Genomic DNA, 23,332 nt, shown 5'->3' on the forward strand with positions numbered 1-23,332 from the left:
CGAAGAGACACTTTCTCCTAAATTCTCTGAAGTTTGTGCAGCGGACTTCTAAAATGAGTGTTTCTCCATTTTTGAGAAGCAAAGGAGGTGCACACAATAAGCATAGGACACAAACGATTCATCCATGATTTCAATTATTTAAGAGCCCATGCAATAAATAAGTTTTGTACAATTCTGAAAAAAAAGTTACAGTCAATGAAAATTGTTTTACCAAGAGCACCAGAAAATTCTCACCATCCTCTGCACTTTCTCCTTCCACTGATCCTTCCCTCTTTTGTTCCCATCACTATCAAAATTTGGGCTGTAAGAATTCTGTCTTTTTACATTGCATTCTTCAGCAGAAAACAAATACTGTACAGTTATGCCATTGGGTATGCAAAAGGCCTGCAAATCAGATGCAAACCACAATAATACAAAAAAGAAACAAGTACTGCACAGGAGAGATGTTAGCTAACTCTACAAAAGCCTATGCAAAATGCCAGGATACAGAGCTGATGTGGACCGAGCACTTTGTATAAATTCTCCTCCGAAGTCTGGGTTAATTTAGCATATCTGTAATACATCATGACTGGTATTTCTTTAATTCGGGGGTCTCCAAACTTTTGAGCGTGAGAGCCGTATTGTATACAGTATTTTCAACATTTTTGGGGGGCCGAAAGAGCATGTACATTTGCAGATGTACGCGTGGCCACATGCATGCATGAATGCCTCCACCCACCTGCATGCACGCATGCCCCCCTCTCCACCCGCCCAAATGCCCATACACATGCACCCCACCTGCCCGGATGCCCCCCGCACACATGCCCACACCCCCACATGCCTCCCCGCACGCATGGGCTGAAGGGAATGGCTGGAATTCAAATCAGCCTTTGCATTATGCAGTCAGTAAAATATATTCCAAATGTACTCATTTTATGAGTGGAGAAATCCCATGGAATTTGACCATGTAGGCGCAGCCCCAGATAACGCAGCATCCTTACAGCACCAGCGTTGCAAGAGCAACTCGTTTTTAACATGCAAACATATGGAGTTAAAAACAATGTGATTTTAATTTGAATTTTTTAAAAAATGTAGTAATGTAAATTGTTATCACTTTCAGAAGATACCACTTTTTGCATTCCGTGTGAGATAGCAATTTGCAACTGTGCAATAGCAGATATAAACATTTCCATGCATTAGACGCATTCACCAAGGCTTCTATAACTGTTCTTAAGTGTTTCCTGTAAAACGTAACATTGTCATTTAATCTGGGGTTGCCAATGACCATTTTACAATTCTGCATCACCCTTAAGAAACAAAACAATAGGTCACTCTCTTCACTACACTTCAACAATATAACGTACAAGTATTAAAGACAATTATACTGAATTCTTATAATGGAACTGCATAGTTATAAGTTTGTTTCCCCTGCAAAAGCAAGCAAATACGCATATGTTCACACATGCACTTCGCCATCCTGTAGTAGTTCTTAGTCACCAAGTGTGCCTTGTTTCCTACCTTGGCTAAGAAAATTAAAGCATATTTTATTTATCTTATAGTAAAATAACCATCTGATTCAAATATTCACATAGGCCCCTTCCCTCCTAATTATTCAGGAAGGACATAAAAACTATTTCTCAGGGAGGCGTTTCAGGATATCTCACCTTATAAATTTTAGTTATTCAGTCTTACTTTGATGATAATATCCTGCATCCTTTATCTTATTCATTGCCGCCATTTTGGTTTTTAGATCTGTTGTTTTGTTATAGAAATATATCTTATTTTTTATTTTTTGTTGTGGGACTTGGCTCTTCTTTGTATGTTTATTTTAGTGCTGGAAACCATCCAGAGTAGGGGCGAGGCCACTAAATGGTGTGGCATAAACAAATAAACAAATAAAGCATCATGTTCTTCGATTTTATTTTATAGAAGCCATTGCTGGTTCCTTTCACTTTTACTCACAGTTCCCACTTTGAGATCATTTTTAAACATTAGAGCGGTAGGTTATCTAACTGCGTGGTGTTACTTTTATGCGAAGCCTCCTTGTCTCCAACCATTTCTTTGGTCTCATTTGAAAACTTATAGTTCTGCCCTTCATACATATATTTCCCAGTGCTGCTCACAATCAGAATTTTCAATACAATTCTATAATTAAAATGCTACCAAAATGCACTCAGACATACACACTATAATTCTGTAATTAAAATATTATCGAAACATACAGAAACATATCCGTGCAATTGAAACAAAGGTACTTTTGAATTTACCACAGCTCCTGACAGCAGAAGGGGGTAACTCAATTAAATAACTTAAATACCACATCCCCCCCCGATTAAAAAATGCACACACACACAGAGAGAAAATTAAATAGCTAAGAGGAAGAAATTAAATACAGTATCCTAAGCAAGTACACAAAAGATAACATAGGCGTTGTGTGAATTTCTCTGACGGAACCAGAGAGCCACAACTGAAAAAGTCCTTTCTCTTTTTATGTTCACAAAATACAGGAAATGTCTGTTTTTTCACAATCTCAGAAGCCATGGCCAGCACAATCACCAAATGTACCACTTTGCGAGCTACAAATTTATACAAATAGGCAGCCATTCCTCAAAATTTTAGAAAAGCCTCTTCCAGTTGCATCTTGAGTTGCATCTCCCATCTTGTTGTTCCTGATCACACACACCCGTTCTATGGAAGTCTACCAGAGTTTTAAGATATTAGCACACAACAAAAACTTATCATGAAGCAAGCAAGGGGTCTTCAGAATAGAACTAAAACAGAACAAAAAAATTGAACAAAAATCATTTTATTGTTTCAACATGGGACAAGGGAACAACAACACACTCTTCCTACACACAGATACTCCCTGTGCCACGTGATCAGGCAGTATTCAATATTTGCAAAGAAAACATCTTTATTAAATTCATGGCAACAAGAATGTCACACGAAACTGAACATTTTCTGTATACAGCACCAAGTAAAGCATTAATGCTGCCATATCATAGTTGATTCCTCCACTGAACAAAACAGAACTACAGTATCTTCTAAGCAAACGTGTACAAGATTTCCTACTGCACAGCGTGTTCTGAACTTTTTATTAATTGCCATCTTGGTTTGTGTGTTTATTCTGGAGATACTTTAGTGTTTTAGTGCCATTTTATCATTTATATTTCTTCTTTGTTGTACACCACCCAGAACAGCAAATTACTACATGGACAGCATAGAAAATTGAATAATATACAAAATAAAAGAAAATTTAGTAGGTATTTCAGTTATTACTGAACCTGTACAGACCTAGGCTTTTGAAATTGCAGGACCTATTTTCTATGCTGAAACCTGAATACATTCATCAGTTTGTCCAGCTATACATCTAATTATTGCTTGTTTTAAATTCCCCTACCCTGCACACACACAAACATCTGCCATTCCTTGCTGAGGATAACATAACATTCTATTTTTCTCCCCACTTTTAACACAGAGAGAAAATAACTCTTTGTTCTTCAGGTATCTAATTTAATTAATTCAAATCTATGGAACCTTAAAGTGTTTGCATATCTTTAGTCTTAAATGCTCTAGCAATTAACACAATTAATAAAAAATATGTTCCATCAATTAACGTGACACTTTGTTTTAAAAAATAAGCAAACAAAAAAGAAAACCCTAATCTATTTAGATTCAGGGAAGGGAAGTGATCAAAAACCCAGCACACCCCATTGGAAAAATCTTTGAGAGATAAATGGAACTCAGTTTCCAAATTGTTGCCTTCTCATCTGTTTCTGTCAAACTAAATTATTTATCCCTGCTTAAAATTTCCCCCATGATGCATCTCAGGCTTTCATGCACTTTAGACATTCTTTACTTATAATTAGATTCTGAAACTAGAGTCACAAAACTCAGATCTGAGGCTGCAATTCAAAAAGCTACTAGGAGGCTCCTGTACCATTTAGCACAGGTATTAATGTTGCAGGATGTTATTTTACATTTCCCAAACCATCGCCTACTTGATAAGGCATTCAGCTTATGCCATGATATCACAGCTCCACAGATACAGCAAAGGAAGGTCTTCCAGAAACCTTGAAGGAGTCTACTCTCCTTGCTCTTCAGGTGCCTTTATTGCTGAAATGTTACCTAGAATGGCTTTGAGATGCTAAACTGGGATTTTAAGCACTTGTGTTGTATTCCACTTCTACAATTCTAAGATTACAGTATTATTATTTTTTTTCCTTGTGAACTGAGAAGAGCTGCTGCCTTATCATTTCAGCTGCATCTCCTTTCTCAGAGCTTGGTCAGCGTGGCCAAAATCCTCTTGCGCAGTTATACTGGCATTCCATTAATAGTGTAACTTTTGAAAGCAAACTACCTCGACTTCCAAAACTATCATAGTATCTGTACTAACATGTGTGATGACTAATATTTGGGCCTAAAATATCGTCTTTGTTTTTCTTTCGGGGTCATGGGTGTATGTGTGTGGAAGTTTTGGATATTTTTGTCCTTGTTAAGATTTGTTCATTTTTTAAGGCTAAGTTGCTAGTAACACATAACTAAAATGTGACTTTTTAAAGAAAAAGCAACATTAATAAAATGTTTTAAAAAATGAGAAAATAACCATGTAAAAATAATGACCAAAATCCTATTGTAACATACTTTACATGCCTTTTTCTCTCTGGGTGTCACCTCAGTTGCTGACTTTGGCAACGTCAGCATATACCACCATGGCATATCTCCACCTGTCTCTCGCAGTGGATTAGCTGTTCTCTATTAAGTTCCAGTCAGGCTCATTATGTTACTCATCCAAGAAATCCATCTTCTACCTCTTCCACGTTTACCCCCAATCTTCCTTCAATGATGTATTACAGCAGATTATATTTGTCCTAACAAATTATGTGTTCAAGATATGATTTCTAAATCAACTCTATTTCTTTTTGTTTCCCTAACCAATGAAGTACCTCTTCATTCTTTATTCTATCAGTCCATGGGCTGTATTTATTTATTTACAATATTTTTACCCCACGTTTCTCCTTAAAAAAGGACCCAAGGTGGGCTTACATCATTAAAAATATTTAAAAAGGATTCTTTCCAAAGCATTTATTCTATTGAGCATCACCTTAATAGTCCATACCTGTCATCCATGTAGGAAGGTGGACTATATGTAAACACTTTCACATCCTTGGTTTCGAAGACATATGAAGCTGTTAGTTGCACAACACTTCATAACAATTATTCTAGCTACCTCAGTTCATTGCTTTATTTCTATATTGCAGTTAAGTGGTTGTTCATTAAATAACCCAAATACATGTACTGTACTTGTCTATTTGGTCTACACATGGATGCTTACACATAATACTGATGTTATCCCTACTATTCACCATTGTTTTTGTTGTAGGGCTTTTTTTCACATTGATTGGCAATCCCATGTTTTTAATTTATTTTTTGACCTGATCAAACCTTATCTGAAGCTCATCTGATCTTCTAGCTACCAGGACTATGTCACTGACATACTGTATTTTATTTATTCAGGAGTACACCACTAACTTTGATACCCTCAGATTTATCTTGCACATAATTGTACAGTTTTCACAATTCCCAGCTACCAGTAGTGCACCTAATAGTGTGACTGATCACACACTCAGTTGCACAAGTATGTGGCACAAGACAAACAGCTTATAAACTCCATCCATTATGCAGTCCTGTAACATGATAGCAAAGTGGCCAAAATTCCAAGTTCTCTTGAATCTGTCCTTCACAAATATATTTTAATAGTGTGGAAGAACTTTGGAATACAAAAGTATGTATTCTACAATGCAGCCAGTGGCTGATATAGAAATGTGATTGGGGGCAGCTACAACACACCACACAGTCTTATGAACACAGGACTTAGCTTTCATGTACTTGTGACAAAATCAGCGCTAAAATCAAAGCAAACCAGGACTGATTTTAAATAGTCAAAATGATGATAATAATAATAATAATAATTTATTGTCATTGTAAGTATATACACATACAACGAAATTCACCACTCTTATATACATAAAATTTTAAATGACAGTAAAGAAAAGAAGTTCATCTGTCTGATACCTCTCTTCCTTTCTCTCTCTTCAAGCTGGATCCTTTAAAAAAAATTCATATTTATAGAATCCAGTTTCAGAGGCCCCAAAAGTTCTACTACCCTGGAATTCTTTGGTGTTAGCCTCAAATCTTCGGAAGCATCACACGGAAGACAGACCCAGCAGGCTGTTTCTTGTCTGCACTTCTGGAAGATATGAAAGGTTCATCTGTTTGCCTAGGCCTTTGGTGGCCCAAAGGAGATAAATGAGCTGAATGTTCTCTTCCTCTCTTTATTTGTAAAGAGAATAGGCTGTTTTTCACCACAGTTTCAGATGCTTTTTAATGTTGAAGTTGTTGTTTTCAGAAAGTAAGGCAGGATGTAGCCATTTAAAACAAGTAAATAACAATGAAAGGGTGCACAGAAATAAATAAATAAATGCAAAATGAAATACAAAATGAAAAAGCATGATACAGATGTCAGAAACCTCATTCAAGTCTGTCATCATTAAAAAGACGCCAGAAATAAACTACATGAAAATAATGAAGAGTGTGCCGTGTAGGCGATGTTTTGTTACCTTTTGACAAGAGAAAATATTTAATACCATTATTTTTCCCCACAGCTCTGAATATTAGTTTGAGTGTCACGAATAATTAAATGCTTATGAGTAAGAGACATCTTTAGACATTTTGACAATACATATTAAGAGGTGCTTTAAGGGAAAATCTGCCAAGTGCAGCATTTTTTACTTGTGATACTCAACAAAGATGCATTTTGATTAAGTTTATTCCATGCCTCCACCCCCTCCCCATCATTATGGATGAGGAAAACTGGGATCAACATACAAGATGTTCAAAGAGTCACCATATTTCCAGGTTCTAGGACATTTCAAATATTGATACTCTGCACAGCTTGAAGGGCATCATAATAAGGATGCAAATCTTTACGTATTTTATGCTTGCAGATGAGTATTAAACATTTCCAACATTTTTACCACACTGGAAAACAGCAGAAGAGGTTTCATGCGCTTTTTATGTTTCAGGAGGTGTGTCTTGTTTGGGGTTTGTTTTTTTGCAAAAAAATTGGGGATTTGTGTGAAAATTTAATGTTTGCTGCAAAATGCGCATCTGTGGCAGAAAATGCTAGGTTATCTGCTACTGTGATCGCAAAACGATGGTTCCAATGGGGTTTTTCGCATTACGTTGATTAGGAGCCTGCTTCGTGAACTGTTTGTTTGCAAAACGATGTTTTTTCCGGCTCCGCAAAATGGCTTCCTTCCCTTCTCAAAATGGCTGCTTTCCAGATGGAAGTTTCGCATTACAGCGAATTAGAACAGCTGATCGGCGGTTCTCTATGGGCAATTTTCGCTGGACAATGAGGTATTTCCCCCATTGGAATGCATTGACCAGTTTTCAATGCATTCCAATGGGGATTTTTTTTCGCTTGACGACGATTTTGCTTAACAGTGATTTTCCTGGAATAGATTCTCGTCGTCAAGCGGGGCACCACGGTACACATTTTTGGCTAATGCTGCTGCTGACAGAGAAGGAGGAAATCCCTTGGTCTTTTTGGTCTTCTACAAGAACAAAAAATCTCTCTGGTTGTTGTGGGTTTTCCAGGCTGTTTCTTAAGGTTTTCTTCCTAATGTTTCACCAGTCTCTGTGGCTGGCATCTTCAGAGGACAGGAGTCAAAACTCTGTCTGTGCTCTGTTAAAGTTTGTTGGATAGTTTAGTATTTATAGCTGTGGAATCAGCTTTCGTCCTTTTCAGGAGATTGGGTGATTATGGTGATCAGCGTGTTTTTGTTGTGGGTGTATTGTTGTGATAACGGGGAGAGATTGTCACTGTGATTAATGCTTGTTGTTAGCTGGCCTTTTGTGTGCAGTGATCACTGGTCCTTGTGACTGGGTAGAGTTTGTTGACCTTTTACAGGCTGTATTTTTCAGTAGTGGGAGCCAGGCTTTGTTGAATTTTAAACTTTCTTCTTTTTTGTTGAAGCTCTGCTGGTGTTTGTGGATTTCAATGGCTTCCCTGTGCAATCTAACATAATGATTGCTGGTGTTTTCCAGTACTTCAGTATTTTAAAATAGAATTTTAATGTCCAGCTTGTGTTAGGGCATGTTCAGCTATTGCTGATTTTTCTGGTTGTTTTAGTCTGCAGTGTCTCTCATGTTCTTTGATTCTGGTGTGAATGCTGCATTTTGTGGTTCCAATATATACCTGTGCACAACTGCAAGGTATTCAGTATACTCCTGCAGTGGTGAGGGGCTCCCTTTTGCCCTTTGCTGACCATAACATTTGTTGGATTTTTGTAGTGGGCCTGAATACTCTTTGTAGGTTGTGTTTTTTCAAAAGTTTCCCCATCCAGTCCGTGCCCTCTTTGATGTATGGCAGAAATACTTCATTTGTGGGTGGCTGTTTTTCCTCTGCAGTTTGGTGTTTTCTTGGTTTGATGGCTCCTGTGATTTCATTCTTGGAATAGCCATTTACCTGTAGGGTCAAATTCAGATGGTTGAGTTTGGTGCTGAGAAACTGAGCTTCACAGTTCCGATTTGCATGATCTACCAGTGTTTTGATTATGCCTCTTTTTTGTCATGGGTGGTGGTTGGGTGGGTTTTCTGTAGACCTTGTGTCCCAATAGGTCAATTTTGTGTATGACCATGACATCTAAGAAAGAGAGTGACCCTCTATTTCTTTTTCCATAGTGAATTGCATACAGTGGTGCCTCACTTAGCGACGTTAATCCGTTCCAGAAAAACATCACTAAGCGATTTAATCGCTAAGCGATTTTTAAAAGCCCATAGAAACACATTAAAACTTGTTTAATGCATTCCTATGGGCTTTAAAACTAACCTTATGCGAAGATCCTCCATTGCGGCAGCCATTTTCGGTGCCTCTAAAGTGAGGCAACACAGTGGGTGGCCATTTTGTTTTCCGGTGGCCATTTTGAAACCGCCGATCAGCTGGCCAAAAATGGGGGCTTTGCAGTGATCGCTTCCCCGCGATCATCGCAAAGCGATTTTTCCCCATAGGGGCCATCGCTAAGCGATCGCTCTGGCGATGGCCAAAACCCCATCGCTAAGCGATTTCATCGCTCAACGAAGCAATCGCCCAAGCGAGGCACCACTGTATTTGGGTGGATGCTGTTGAGATGGATCAGAAATTATTCCAGTTTTTCTTCACTGTGGTTCCACGTATTGGAACCAGACTGTGGGTGCGAAGGGTACTGAAGCCAGGGCCTGTTTTTCGAAATGTTCTATGTAGGTTTGCATGGAAAAAGAAATAGAAGGCCAACTCCCTTTCTTAGAGTTGGGGGGGATTATGTTTCTGTGTTGTGATGGGTCTTGGATGGTTGGTTTGTTTGATGGTATTTTCCCCACCATTTCTGATGGGTCTTGGGGGGTTTCCTTGCTTTTTGGGTTTTTCCCCCATTTCTGATGAGTCTTGGGGGGTTCCTTACTTTTGGGAGGGGGTTTCCCATTTCCAATGGATCTTGTGGGGTTTGCCTGCTTTCTACTTTGCTTTTTTCTCGTTTCCGATGGGTCTTGCATACTTCACTTGCTTTCTTCTTTGCTTTTTTTGCATTTCCGATGGGTCTTGCACACTTCGTTTGCTTTCTGCTTTGCTTTTCCCCCATTTCCAATGGGCCTTGCATGCTTCACTTGTTTTCTGCTTTGCTTTTTTTGCATTTACGATGGCACGTTTTGCTTGTTTTTCTTGCACGCTTTGCTTGTTTTTCTCCCACCCCCTTCGACCGTAATGGATTAATCGCGTTTCTGATGGGTCTTGCAGTGATTTTTTTGGTGATTTTTTTTTCTTCAGCCAGAACGGATTAATTACATTTCAATGCATTTCAGTGGGAAATGGTGCTTCGATTTAACGACCATTTCGAGTTACGCCCGGAGGTCCAGAACCTATTAAATTCGTAAGTCAAGACACCTCTGTACATTACAACTAGCATGCTGTTAGAAGCTGTCATGTTAGTATTTCAGAGACATGATGCCAGCATGCATCTAAGCAAACTTTCTAACAAATGAAGCCTATATTTACAAAACTAAACATGTTAACTTGCACATTCAAGTCTGTCATCATTGAAACATGGGCCCAGAGCTCATGCTGTGAAAATCAGATGTCTTTTAGAACTTATGTTATCTTCCAAGGACATGCTCTCTGTAATGTATAGCCTGACCCAAATCAAGCCAGTGGTTTCCAGAGATCACACATAAGAAGCTGTAGGGAGATACTGTATGAAAAACAACCCTGATCGGTGTTGAAAAAAAAAGCTGTCTCTGTGGTCATTAAAGGGAAGAATAGCAGTATCTGATAACTCTGTTGAAAAGACATGAACATGGATGCTTGGGGAAGAATATCATATAGCAAGATGCCATAGATAAGCTTTCAGGGCTGGACGAGCCATCATGCTAAATATGCTATAAGCTTCTTCAGAACCCACATTCAATCACAGTATACATCATTATCTCTAATGTTTTATCATGTGTTTTCATACTTTCATATACTTTTTTCCTGTTGTCTGTCCTCTTTTCTTTCTTCCCCATTTCTTAGCTTTCCTGCTATCTTGTTTCTCGCTGATTCACCTCTCCTGTTCTCCTTTCTCTCTTTATCAAACCACTGCCAATAAACCCACATCACATAAAGCTGCAGTCTTCTAGCTATTGATACAAACTAAACTTTTTGAAAGAACGGCTTCTGGATTACTTTGGAGTATTTCTAGATATTTAAATTACATATTTCATTCCTTGAGACAATTTGCATATTCCTCTTCTGTCCTGAAATATCCCATAGCTCATACTATCCTGATTTGACCAGAGACGAAGACATAGTCTGGAACATTGGCATATACCGATGACTGGTAATGGAATCCCAAAATACATTTCCAGAAATGAAAAACTATACAGTATTTGCTTTGGTATTATCTCAAATACGACCATTTTTGTATGGCTACATTGCTAGTAGAATTGGCATAATATCCCTACTGTGTCAACAAAGCATTGTATTTTGCTCTGTTTTGTAATACGGCATGTTTTTCCCATCATGGGACAATTCCCGCCAGGACTCCTGCATATAGTATTCCCAGGCAAAGACATTTGGTACAGATGAGGGAATTGCTATTAACAACAGTGGGAAGCTTTTCGTCCATTGATGGGAAAAGCATGCTGTGTGAATGAGCTGTTAGTTGGTCCCCTGATATTGGGTAACACTCAATTATGCTTCCTTTCCTGAGCACCTTTCAAAGTTGGCCCCTCTGATATCATCACTGGAGAATGTCAGACTGCTCTGGGTATACCCGTGAAATTTAAGGCCAAGCCAAGGAGTCTTATAGTTTTCCACAAATGTTTCTGATAGTGCTGAAAGATGTCCCCACTTGTCAATGATTTTTCACGTCAGGACTCTGTGAAAATGTTCTTGTATTCATTTACATTGACTTCGGTCTCAGGGTCAAACTATATGAGATGCTCAGCTTACATTTAGAAGCCAATAACATGTCAGTCTTCCAGGGATTTAAATCTTTCAAAGCTGTGTGCTTAACCAATCAAGACTTGAAAATGAAGCTCATGTTCATCTCCTAGTGACCAATTAGAAAGCAGAGCAAGGCGGTGTTTATTGAAAGCTATTTTACATTGGCCAGGAGTGGCTTTTACATCACTCGCCTGGTGTCTGGAAATGCAAATAACTTGAACTGGGGGTTTTCACTAGCCTATGACTCTTTCAATGCAAAACCTAAACAAATTGTATGTGTGTGATCCTCAAATAGTAGTAATAAAAAGAGATATTCAAGAGAAAATTGGACAACCATCTGTCAGATCTGCTTTGATTTGAATTCTCACATTAAGCAGGGAGTGGGACTTGTTGGCCTTATACGTCAATTCCAACTCAACTCTTCAATGATTCAATGAGATCAGAATGTCCAACAAGAACACAAACTCAGTTTTTCAGTCAAGGTTTCTATCCCACTGACGTTGCTATCTAACACTCCCAAAAATAAAAAATTTGCAGGACGTTCAGCACAACAGTCTCCTGAAACTATAAACACTCATATTGCCACTTCTCGACTCCATATATGGATACTATATCAAACACATTGCACCAGAAGGGACCAAATAATTTTATGTTGGTCTGACGGCTCATGATGGAGTCACTCTGATGCAGCTAAGCAGATTTGGCTTGATCAATACTTGTATGGGATTCCTTCCTTCAAGTGCCACTTGAGTCCCATGAAGGAAGAAAATGGGTCACATATGCACTAACTTAAAAAAACAATAGTGTCTAACAATTAATTTCAAATATACATGAATATCCAAATCTCCTGTTTTTTAAGGTGGTCTTGGAATCTTCTGATCTATGGCTGAGCTGATTACAGTATTAGCCAGAATGCCACAATGTTTGTACCATATTCAGTTAGGCATCCTTCAGTCTCGAAAGACTATGGTATCGTGCTCTGCATTGAGGACTTGGAACAGCATCTTGTGTGGCTGAGGAGGCCTATTCAAGCGTGACAATCCCTTCCACACTGAGGACAATTCCAATCTGTCCCCTGTCTAATTCCCTGATTTTGCTGCTTTTGTGACTTCCTCTTTGCCTCGGCCTGCTGGACAAGGGTCTCTTCAAATTGGGAGAGGCCATGCTGCAACGCCTGCCTCCAGGCTGAACGCTCAGATGTCAGGGTTTCCCATCTGTTGTAGATCAAACAACCTACATCACAGCAAATAATTGCCTCTAATTGCCTCTAGTATTTGCTTATGCACTTGCATTTCTGGTCAACAGTCATGATGAGACATGACACATGAGGAGGAATACATGCATGCAGCCCTCAACTAGGGGCAATTTGCTGCTGAGATTTGCAGTACATAAATAAGGTATACATATTTACCTAGGGGTGAGTCCCATTGAACTCAGTGGGGCTTATTTCTCTGAATTGACATGGAGACGGATTCACTGTGGATTTCCAAGATGGACTAAGGATATCCATTCACCCATGCCACAAGCTTATATATATAAGTAACTGTGATGGGACCTTTTACAATGCTCAAATGACAAATGCTGAGACTAAGAGCCAAACTGGTAGGCTGATTTGTTCCTTTAAATGCTTTCTATTTTCCCAGGTAGATCTATACAAGCTCCCCCGGATAGCTGAGGTACACACATGTTCTCTTCTGGTAAACATTAAACCACTCTATGTTATTTCATCTATACAATTTGTATTCCACCTTTCTCCACTTTGAATGACAAGAGCAGCATAACTGCAATTTTTCCCCACACTTAATTTTCTCTGGCTTCTTTGGTTATGTTTAGCATTGCTGCAGTTCATATTCCACATTGAAGAGGTTGTCTCTTTCATACCTCAAAATAACATCTTCTAAGAGATCCCAATTCCACCCAGAAGAACTCACCACATTGAGACATGGCAGTAAATGATAATCTCTGCACCCATAATATCATGGATTTGAGAAGGGATGTTATGGAACAACATTATGTGAAACATATACCGTATTTTTTGCTGCATAAGACGCACCTTTCCGTAAGACGCACCAATTTTTAAGGAGAGGAAAACAGGAAAATATAATCTGTTTTCTTCGCTCCATAAGACGCAGACTTTCCACCCCCCCTGTTTTGTGGGGAAAAAAGTGCGTCTTATGGTGCAAAAAATACGGTACTTCTTTCATTACCACCATGTCACAGTTACCAAGTTTTCACCTCTTGTTGAATAGAGCAGCCATTCTTAACGTCATTTTTTTTTCTGGCCACAACCATGAACACAATATGAAAGAAATATAGGCTGAATTAGGATTGTATAAATCACATAACGGACCTTATAAGGAAGTGTGTGAAGAATTGTTTCCAGTCTGTGGCCCCCTTCAAATGTGCCAGTGGCCCAAGGGGGCAATATGGTCCCCATTGAGAATGGTTGGAATACAACAAGTTATCAGTCAAAATGGAAAAGGAAGAGGGAAAGACCAGGGATATATGCAGGCTTTTACTCTCTAGTGTTCTTCCCTTTTTCTTTCCTGAACACTAAGAGCACAGTGGATTTTGACAAATATAATTATTTTGACAAATATAATTATTTTCATTAAAATCACATACTGTACAGCATGATGGGTTTTTCCCCTCCCGCAACAGGATTTTTTTTTTTAAAGAAATAGGTTATACTGTAAACCAGACAACAGTTTGGGAATCTTTGCTAGGGTTTTACAGCAATACCTATAATAATTTCTTTACAAATTAAGATCAGCTGCATCTATATATATCTTTAAACCCCATCACTATAAGCCAGAATACAAATCTGGGAGAGAAAGCGGGCCTTTTATTTTCTGCATACACAACCAGAGGCACTGCAGGTTTTTCAATTAAACTAGTCTTTCGAGGGTGATACAGGAAGAGCCAAACGCTTCTTTAAAACCTTACTGCCTCTCATATTTTCCACCTGGGGTTGTAGACCTGTTCTTTCCCAGTAACACCGTTCCTGCTGTTGCCCCTGCTGTTGTTCTTTCCCGACATGCCCCATTTTAACGGTTATTCAAGATGGATCATGCTATTTTCACACGTTCAGTTGCTCTGCTTTTCCATAACCATTTATGGTAGAAGACGGCGCCTATCACAGTCCCTTTTGCATCATGAACAACTTTAATGAGGTAGGGTATCATTAGATGATAGCAGTTTTATGCTGAATGCAAGGAGAGAATATAGGCACTTACCCAGCAAAGAGCCAAGATAGAGAAATAATAGATACAATATACAGAGATGAAAGAGCAAAGACTGCATCTCATTTCCATTAATACAATAAAAATGCAGCATTAATGCTGCAACTTTTTTCCTTAGAATATTCCACACACACCCTACCAGTGAAGTTGAACAATATTATGTTTATCATCACAAAGAGCTTAAATGGAGAAGGCTGCATTTCCCCATGGTTTACTCAGTATAAGCAATCTAGCCTGGCTCCCAGTTACTAACATGTTCAAATTTAACTGCCCCAAGTAGAACGTTTCAGCTAAATGAACTTTGAAGCAGAACCTCAAACTGGGTGATGGAATCTGTTAGAAGTCAACAGTTGCATTGGGTGAACGGTAGCTAAAGCGTAACAAACCCACAGAAATAGTATACTGCCTTTTCAACCATTTATACCACAAATACAAGTATGCTAACCATTTATTATGTCAAGTTTCAATCATATTGGGTTGGGGGGAGAGACAGGCAGCTGTTTTACACTGTACGAAAGCAACCCTCCCAGGTTGTCCTGAGCTTTAAAAAAAAATTTATCCGTTTCCAAAAGCCAAATCTTCACAGCAGGAAGGTTAGTGCCACATTTCTCTGTAAGGTATGCCAACGATAAGATGTATGCACATAAGCTGAGAGAATGGGACGGTGGTGCACTTGCTTCCTTATACTGTACATAGGTTTTTCTCAAACAGATTCTGTTGGGCCTGACCCGATTTGTAGTAGAGGATTAATCAGCATAACTGCAGAGCACATATCATAAACAATGCAGAGTTTATTACTTCTTTCTGAAGGGCAGGGAAGTAGCCAAACATCCCTGGGACTTCTTCCCACTCACTCGCAAAGGTAAAACCATGCTTCTTGTGAAAAAAAAACCCAACTTTTAATTCTTCAGATATAAACACTTAGTACTAACCTTATCTCTGAACTCTTATTTTCCCCCCACTGATCTAAAAATCCCTTGCTTAAAAAAAAAGCGCATAATGATCAACAGGGAATGCGTAAAATAAATGGGGGAACAGGCTTGTTTGTGACCCATTTCCCCAAGAAATCTGGCAAAGACAGGATTCCCTAGTTACTGTATTAATTTTAAGAAGAAGGTTGCTTCCACCTTGGAAAAGAGTGTTAAGCATCTGATTCAAAAGGTCTAAAGATTCAAAATTCCACATCCAGGATCATTCAAATATTAACAGCAACACAGGAACCACCACCACATGAACAAGCTTCTTTCCATTATTAAACCCAAACAGTACTTGCCATATGTTAGGGAAAATCACAATCTTTTTTTTTTAAATTGCAGCTAGAAATCCCAAGTAGATGCCCATTTCAAAGACCCTGACAAGCTACATTGTCTTACGTCCCACTAACAAAACAGAAGACCAACCAACCCCCCCCCCCCAACACTCTTATTTTATTTATTGTTCACCTTCTGAGGAACAGTTTAAAAAAGGCAGAACACTGTTTTCAGAGAAGCATTTACAATGGCGGGAAAAACATTATAGTAATCATGTCATTGAAACATGGCTATAAGTTCATAGAGCCGCTACAGTAAAGACAACTAAAGCTTTGCAAGGGCTCTTCAGGGAAGTGTGACAGGAAGGCTAAGGGCAAAATATAACTCATGCCAAACCCTAACAATCCCCTTTTATTTTTCAGATTAAGGGCCTAATCTTAGCATCCTTCCAACGACAGGTCTTGGAATGAAAGCTAGGGTAGCAAGCCCATACACATTTTACTCCATAGTAAACTCTGAGTGGCATGCACTCTGTGATTCAAAAATCTGCTGAGCTGGACAAATAATCCCACAAATGCAACTCTCTTCACCCACCTTTTCTGCAAAAAAAATAAAAATAAATAAATAACAAAAAAATCCTCAACAATAATTATTGACCCATCCAATTTGCTGAATGAATGAAAACAAAATTTCTGCTGTGACATTAACATGTTTCCAGCTGGCTCCAGTGGATGGCTCTAACCACCCTGCGGCTTGTGGAAGCATGCTCTGGAGGGTGAAAAAGCCCTTTACAAATGTCTTTAATTTCAGAAAGAAATGTGCCTTAATAAAATTAACAAAGGGCTATTTTTCACAGCTAGACCTTAAGAAACAGAGTTTCATTTTAATCTGTTGCCCACCTATCTCCTCCTGTCTGTAATATTAACTGAAGACCCTAAACAAAGAGTTGATTTCACTCACACAGAAATGTAAACAGACGCTTCCAACTCATATGTCATACACTGAAAACTGGGTTGGAAATTAACACTGGAGCTCTTAAATTGTGCCCCCAAACTGAATGGATTTGTTGATCTACATCTGGGGATTACTAAACAACATCCCAGGTTTTTCATCAATCCAAGTATGCCAGTTTTCACAACTAGAGAGGAGCGGGGGAGATACTATTTTCTGTGCAAAATAAAAATGATAAAAGTTGTGTCACGGGCAATGGGGAGGGGATGGAAGGAAAAAAACAAATGCAAAAGAAAAAGTTTTCTAGATTTCACCAATTTCCTCTTGAAGTGAAATCTAAGGTAATTGGTTTGCAAGATATTTGGGGGGAGGTACCACACCCCAGTGCAGCATCAATTTTTAGGGAAGCTATAAGACTCCTGACAAATCTGCAGATTTCTGGAATCCCGCATTGTACTTAACAAGGCTTTATTCTGTGACCCAAACCAATATGTACACCTCCATTTCTGCATTAATGTTCTTAACAGAAGTGTCAAGCACAGCAAGAGGGATAAACCAACCAACCATCAGTTCTTGTGGTAAAAAGAGTTGGGAAGAGTTATGACAATAGATGGCTAGCTGGACTAGATTTGGAATGCAGTGGTTTTAAGCTTGGGAACCAAGATGACCAAATCTCCACTGCCATCATTATTGTGCATTAGGGCTCACATAAAATCAGAAGGTCCATGTGTTGTGCATTTTTCCACATTAAAGAAGGCCACTTGAGAGTACAAGACTGTCCTACATAGTTAAGGCAGTTTGGTGCCATTGTAAATATCATGGGAGTACCCTACAGCAGGGATGGGCAATTAATTTCTATAGGGGGGGGGGGCACATGAAAAATCTGAATTGTGTTTGGGGGCCGAACCGACTTTACTTAAAAATAAAATGAAACTGTGATGTTATGATTGTTTTTATTTTAAACTTGTTAATCTTCACAAATACTAAAGAGTTTTTTTTTGCGGTATGTTAAAGATAAGCAACTGATCAACTTCAGAGAAAAAGCTATAAATGGTTTTGATGTTCAAAACCATCCGTGAGTCAGACAGGAGCGGCTCACGGGCCATATGTGGCCCTCGGGCTGCACTTTGCCCAGGTCTGCCCTACAGAGTCCTGTTCTTTGTAATTTGATGTGGTACTTAAGACGTCTCTGCTAAAGAACCCAAGAGAACTCCCCCACACAAGAGGAAAGAGTTCTGAGTCCTTCAACAGATTTTATCTATTTATCTATTTATCTATTTATCTATTTATCTATTTATCTATTTATCTATTTATCTATCCATCTATCTATCTATCTATCTATCTATCTATTTATTTATTTATTTATACATACCTTGCCCATTTAGACCCAAGTCTACTCTGATGGCAGAGTCTACTCAAGATGACAAATCCTGGGCTTCCTCTGCATGAGACATAGCAGCTAAACTATCTGCTATGTATCATTTAGATGCACTATCTCCAAGAAGAGAAATTAGGTAAAAACTGGGCCATTGGTAAGGCACACTAGCAAATACTATTGACATTTATTGATACTTATCAGGCTCTAAATTGCTTTGTTACTAACAACAGCTGTCCAAAGGTCAAGACAGTTTCAGTTTCTTTTCAGGGACTGGATTCTGCGAATACCTAATATGAGACCCCTTGCTGATGCCTAAAATATAGTTTGGCTATAAGATGCAAAGTTGATTTTAAAAACAAACCCCCAGCAACATGTCCTCCAAGCAGTCATTTCCTTGTCATCAGGTAACAATACTGCGGACGGCACACTACACACATTTCTTGGGTGGTTGCATGTTCTCAGCCGAAGCCCTCACTTTCAAATCAAAAAGGGACCGGGGCTTCTCCAAACACAATTTCAGGTGGCATCAAACACTGCAGCCAAGAAAGAAGCCATGTCGCTCATCTAAGAAGGCCAGGCTCCCCCTCTCCTGCGACTACGTTTGCTTTCATGTCAACTGTCAGTGCTATGGTATAAGGAGACGAGCTGAGGAATTCTGAGCCAAGAGATATTTAGATGTTTTTGATCTGCACTTCCTTTCCTGGGGGAGGATAAAAGAAGGACGCTGCAGATTTCTAAACCACAATTTAGGCCTATTTTGCTCAGAATCCAGTTTTATTATCTTTCAAATAACAGGGCTAGAAGTAACTTTGCATAAAAGCAAAACCTTTCAACATGAGTGCAGGCGCACCGCTCTTCCTAAACCACATATCAGACCCATGTCTTCACTAGCCTAGCCGGAAGCATGCAGGATGCCCTGCTTGAATGGATTATTCCTGACTTTAATAAGGTGGTACTATTAACGTACAAATTGCAACTTTTAAGTAATGATTGCTAATAGCCTTATGTTTACTGCCACACAAGGACTTCCATGAAAACAAAATCTGCATTATTCATTTTTAGCTCCCATAAACAAAGTCAATGCACCTGGTTGGTTGCGCGCTCTCTCGCTCTCTCTCTCTGGTACTTTAGAGCTTGGGCTTCTTAAACAGATCCAACAGAGAGAGCAGGGAGAACCCAAAGGGGAGGGGGACAGAAGAGAAAAGTGTTAAGTCCAGATTTATATTCACTAGCAATAAAGCAGCAATTTCATGATTTGGAAAATAAAATATGCACATCTCAACAAGCTGTAGGAGGTAAGGAGAGCTTAATCCTGTGGAATTGGGTTTGAAAGCTATTTCCGATATAGAGAAATAAAAATGGAATTAACATATCAATTCAGTCTTAGTCCTAGCTTTTCCTCTCCCCTCAATTGTGTTGACTTGTGCAATGGCTACTCCCCAGAGACAGATGCATTTTTATAATTCAGCAACAACATTGCCAGCCTGATGCTGATCTTTCTTACCACAATGTAATCCCATTGGCTACAGGAGAATCCCTCCTGTCTCCAAACCATGGGAGAAGGGGGGAATCAGTCCGACAGTCGGCAAAGCACCTTGGGCTCTTTAACAATGGCAGATCACAATGCACATGTAAAATATCATTACAAATAAATGTACGACGGAATGGCAAGAACTGATCTAAAATATGCTAACAGCTGCTTCAAGGGGCACGCAGACAATCGTGAAAAAGAAGAACAGTGTTGCTGTAAAAACATTAAGTCAATTATAACATATATGGTTTATATCAGTCTTTTTCTTACTTTCTGAGAGTATGCGTTGTTGCTTTTTTAAGAGTTAAGGATGAAATGTGCCACCATCAAACCTAAATCCACCCCCACCCTGGCCCGGCAGTTTATCCACCTACACAACCAGGTTTCATTTCAACATTCCTCAATTTTTAAAGATCTAGCTGTTTAAAACTAAAAAGGCAGATTAGCTATGGAGGCAAGATTTTCATCAACCAGCCGGACAATCCTGCTGATTCACTTTCTTGTTCTCCCTAACCTTTACATTGTTCATTAATCAAATGAGAAACCTGCTTTCGAAGTCAATGCTTCAGACGTGATTATTTACAGTTGTGCATTTGATTTAATTTCAGGCACTGACCAAGGCAGCTGCCACCTCCAGAATCATAATAATTACCCTCTGTCTGCCCTTAGAGGATAACAGCAAAAGAAAAAAGTTACAAACTTTTCCGAACCAATGTGGTCAAAGCCATAACTGACCAGAAATCCAGCAGAACTTTTGGAATGTATACAGTCTTTCTTTCATATCCAAGAACTGTGTTTAAAATCTTGCACATCAAGAGAGAAAAGAAGAATACTCGTGCCAAACATCTGGATAATCAATCCTTTCTCCGACTCCTTCCTTGTTCTGCCTACGGCCACTCTGAGACTTTTGAGACAGCGTTCACCTAATAGAACAGAACCTTTATTCCACTGCTAGAGAAATGAAAGTACTGTAAACTTATTACAACAGTTAGGAATAGATTTCAAAAGACATAACACAAAAACTCTAAGCAGATTTATTAAGATGGTACAAAGTTGCTTCTAACGGGCTTGCTGTATGGGATAAAACCAAACTGCCCTTAAAGAATCAGTCAACTCACACCCTGAAAGTACATGAGCAGAAGAGGAAGAGAATCAAAGTGGACCACACAACTTTTGGAGAAGTACACCTTTCACAACAAAATGATTGAAATGCACCCAAGTTCAATGTTCAGACAGCAACCAAGCACTTGAAAAATCTTTACAGGAAACCCATGGAAATTACGATCAGGGGAGTGCCAGCCCAGATGAGAACCAAAGCTTATATCAATTAATTAGGATGATGTGGTCAAATATGACCCCTCCGGTGTGCCGTCTTGTTTGCTATGGGGTACATTGCACACCTTTTTATACCAACCCTATTCTCCCAGATTCTAGCACACTTTGAAAAAGAAAGGAAGTTGAGAAAGTCAGACTAAAAGGAAAATATGTGTGCTATGGAAATCAACTGTATACATTTTGGACCAAGGATTGGGCAATAATCATCATCCACAGTGGCAATGTAAATGCTCCTTTGAGTCATTACGTCTTAATTCAGAAACAAAGACAGCAGTACTGAATAGAGCCTTTTGAAAATGTTTCAGATGAAGGATCTGAATTTCTTATTGAACTCTTAGGGAAAAGCTGTCAATTTTTGTTTTCTTTATTTTCTGGCAAGTGAATTAAGCAATGACCAGGTAAAGATTCTCTTTAAAAAAGTGTACTTTTATTCTTTTGTCCTAAATGTCTGTCAAAACTATTGTCCTAAATGCCCCTAAAAAATGGTCCTTCTGATATCTAGTTATCATTTCTATCCAAATTAATCTTCTTTGAGACCATTCTAACAGATATTTGGATTGCAATCCTAATTTTGATATATTTATGGTTTATAGAGGGGAAAAGAGGGTTTTACATGCATAAAAGTTAACATGAGAATATTTTTTTAAAAGCCAAAAACTAATCTGGGACAAGTCCATAAAAGTTTTTCAGATCCTTTCCCCCACTCTCACCCCCATATCATTTCTGCCTTAAACTAGCACCCATGGCCTACTGCACAAAATTTATTTGAATAAATACCCTGAAAGTTTCTCCTGTCTTAAGCAACGTTATCCAGTGTCTAATGAAAATATAAAATGCTATCTGATAGTTTCTATACTGGTAAATGCAGTAGGATTGTGTAATTTTTTTTCTTTTAAATACTGTACAGTCAACAACATAGCTTCAGTGTATAGCTCTAATCCCGCTGAACACAAAGAAAAAAAAAAGAAAAATCCCACCCACATTAAAGCCAAACAAGATAATAATTGTGCATGTCTGGCTAAAAGATTCTAGAGGGCAAGACTTGCGTCACTAGCAGTCAGGTTACCATAGTGAGTGATTTATTGATATATATCAAGAATGAATAGATCAAAGGCAGCAAGATGACAGGTGATCAATCAAATGTCAAATCAAAGCTGGCAATCAACTGGAAACCTGATTTTTTTTTTCAGTGGGTGGGTCTGGTGGCAGAAAAATTAACTTTCATACTACGTTGCCCTGGAACAAATTCTCAGCGAACCGTTTTATCCGTCTCGAAGCAATTAACCAAACTTATATTAACACACACAAAGAAAGGGATGTGCACAATCCCAGCCCATTTTGAAAGGGACTTGTGATACAGGCCCATCTCCTTCCTCATTTCTCAACTTTTCAGCTTCCATTTCCCTGTCATCTGACTCTCCAGCAACCAAATCAAAAGACTTCCCAAAAGTTGGAGGCTGTTTTTGAGTTCTTTCAAACCTAACCTCAGTGCATCTGAGCTCTGTGAGGCCTTTAAATACTTAAAACAAAAAAAGAAAAGAAAAACCCCAAATCAACAACTGGAATAACAATGTGCAAGCAAAGGATGGGAAAGATTAGTTTGATTAGAATCTAAAAGGCTGTCTCCTAACCGTCAGAATGCTCATTTTATTTCCTGTTGCAGTTTTTTTTTCAGGGATGATCAAAGGCTTGAACTTCAACCAGAGGGTTCATCAAGAGAGACAGACATTCCCTCGTGCTAGTTTACGAGCACACAAAAACACACACACACAGAGAGATGCAAACACACGTGCAGAAGCGCCCCCCCAAATTGTGTGTGTGTTTTTTTAAAAAATGCTCTTTATGCATATAATTTACAATAAAAAACAATACAAAATAGGTCCCCCTGACCGTATCCCGACGTTAGAGATGCAAAGCAAGGATGATGGGGGGGGAGGGAGGAGGGGAGAGAGAGAGAGGAGGGGAATCAGGTGAGAAACCAAGCGGAAGAAAGTTGGGGGGAAAAAGTTTAAGAAGGAGACGAGGTTGCAGCGCGGAGGCAAGGAGCGAAAGCACCCCTTTCTTCCCCCCCCCAAAAAGAACCCCTAGATTCGAAACTGCAGGCGGCTCCTCAACGGGTTCCGAGAGAAACCGGTTCAAGATGCC

At 39.0% G+C, this 23,332-nt stretch overlaps 1 protein-coding gene across 5 annotated transcripts in view; it reads right to left on the bottom strand.

Moving 5' to 3' along the window:
- The window catches only part of TSHZ2 (teashirt zinc finger homeobox 2), a 424,686-nt gene that overhangs the window by 400,160 nt on the left and 1,194 nt on the right, over positions 1 to 23,332 (bottom strand). The gene's annotated exons all lie outside the window — the stretch shown is intronic.

This window comes from Pogona vitticeps, chromosome 4 (genome assembly GCF_051106095.1).
Source record: "Pogona vitticeps strain Pit_001003342236 chromosome 4, PviZW2.1, whole genome shotgun sequence".
NCBI classification, from domain to species: Eukaryota; Metazoa; Chordata; class Lepidosauria; order Squamata; family Agamidae; genus Pogona; species Pogona vitticeps.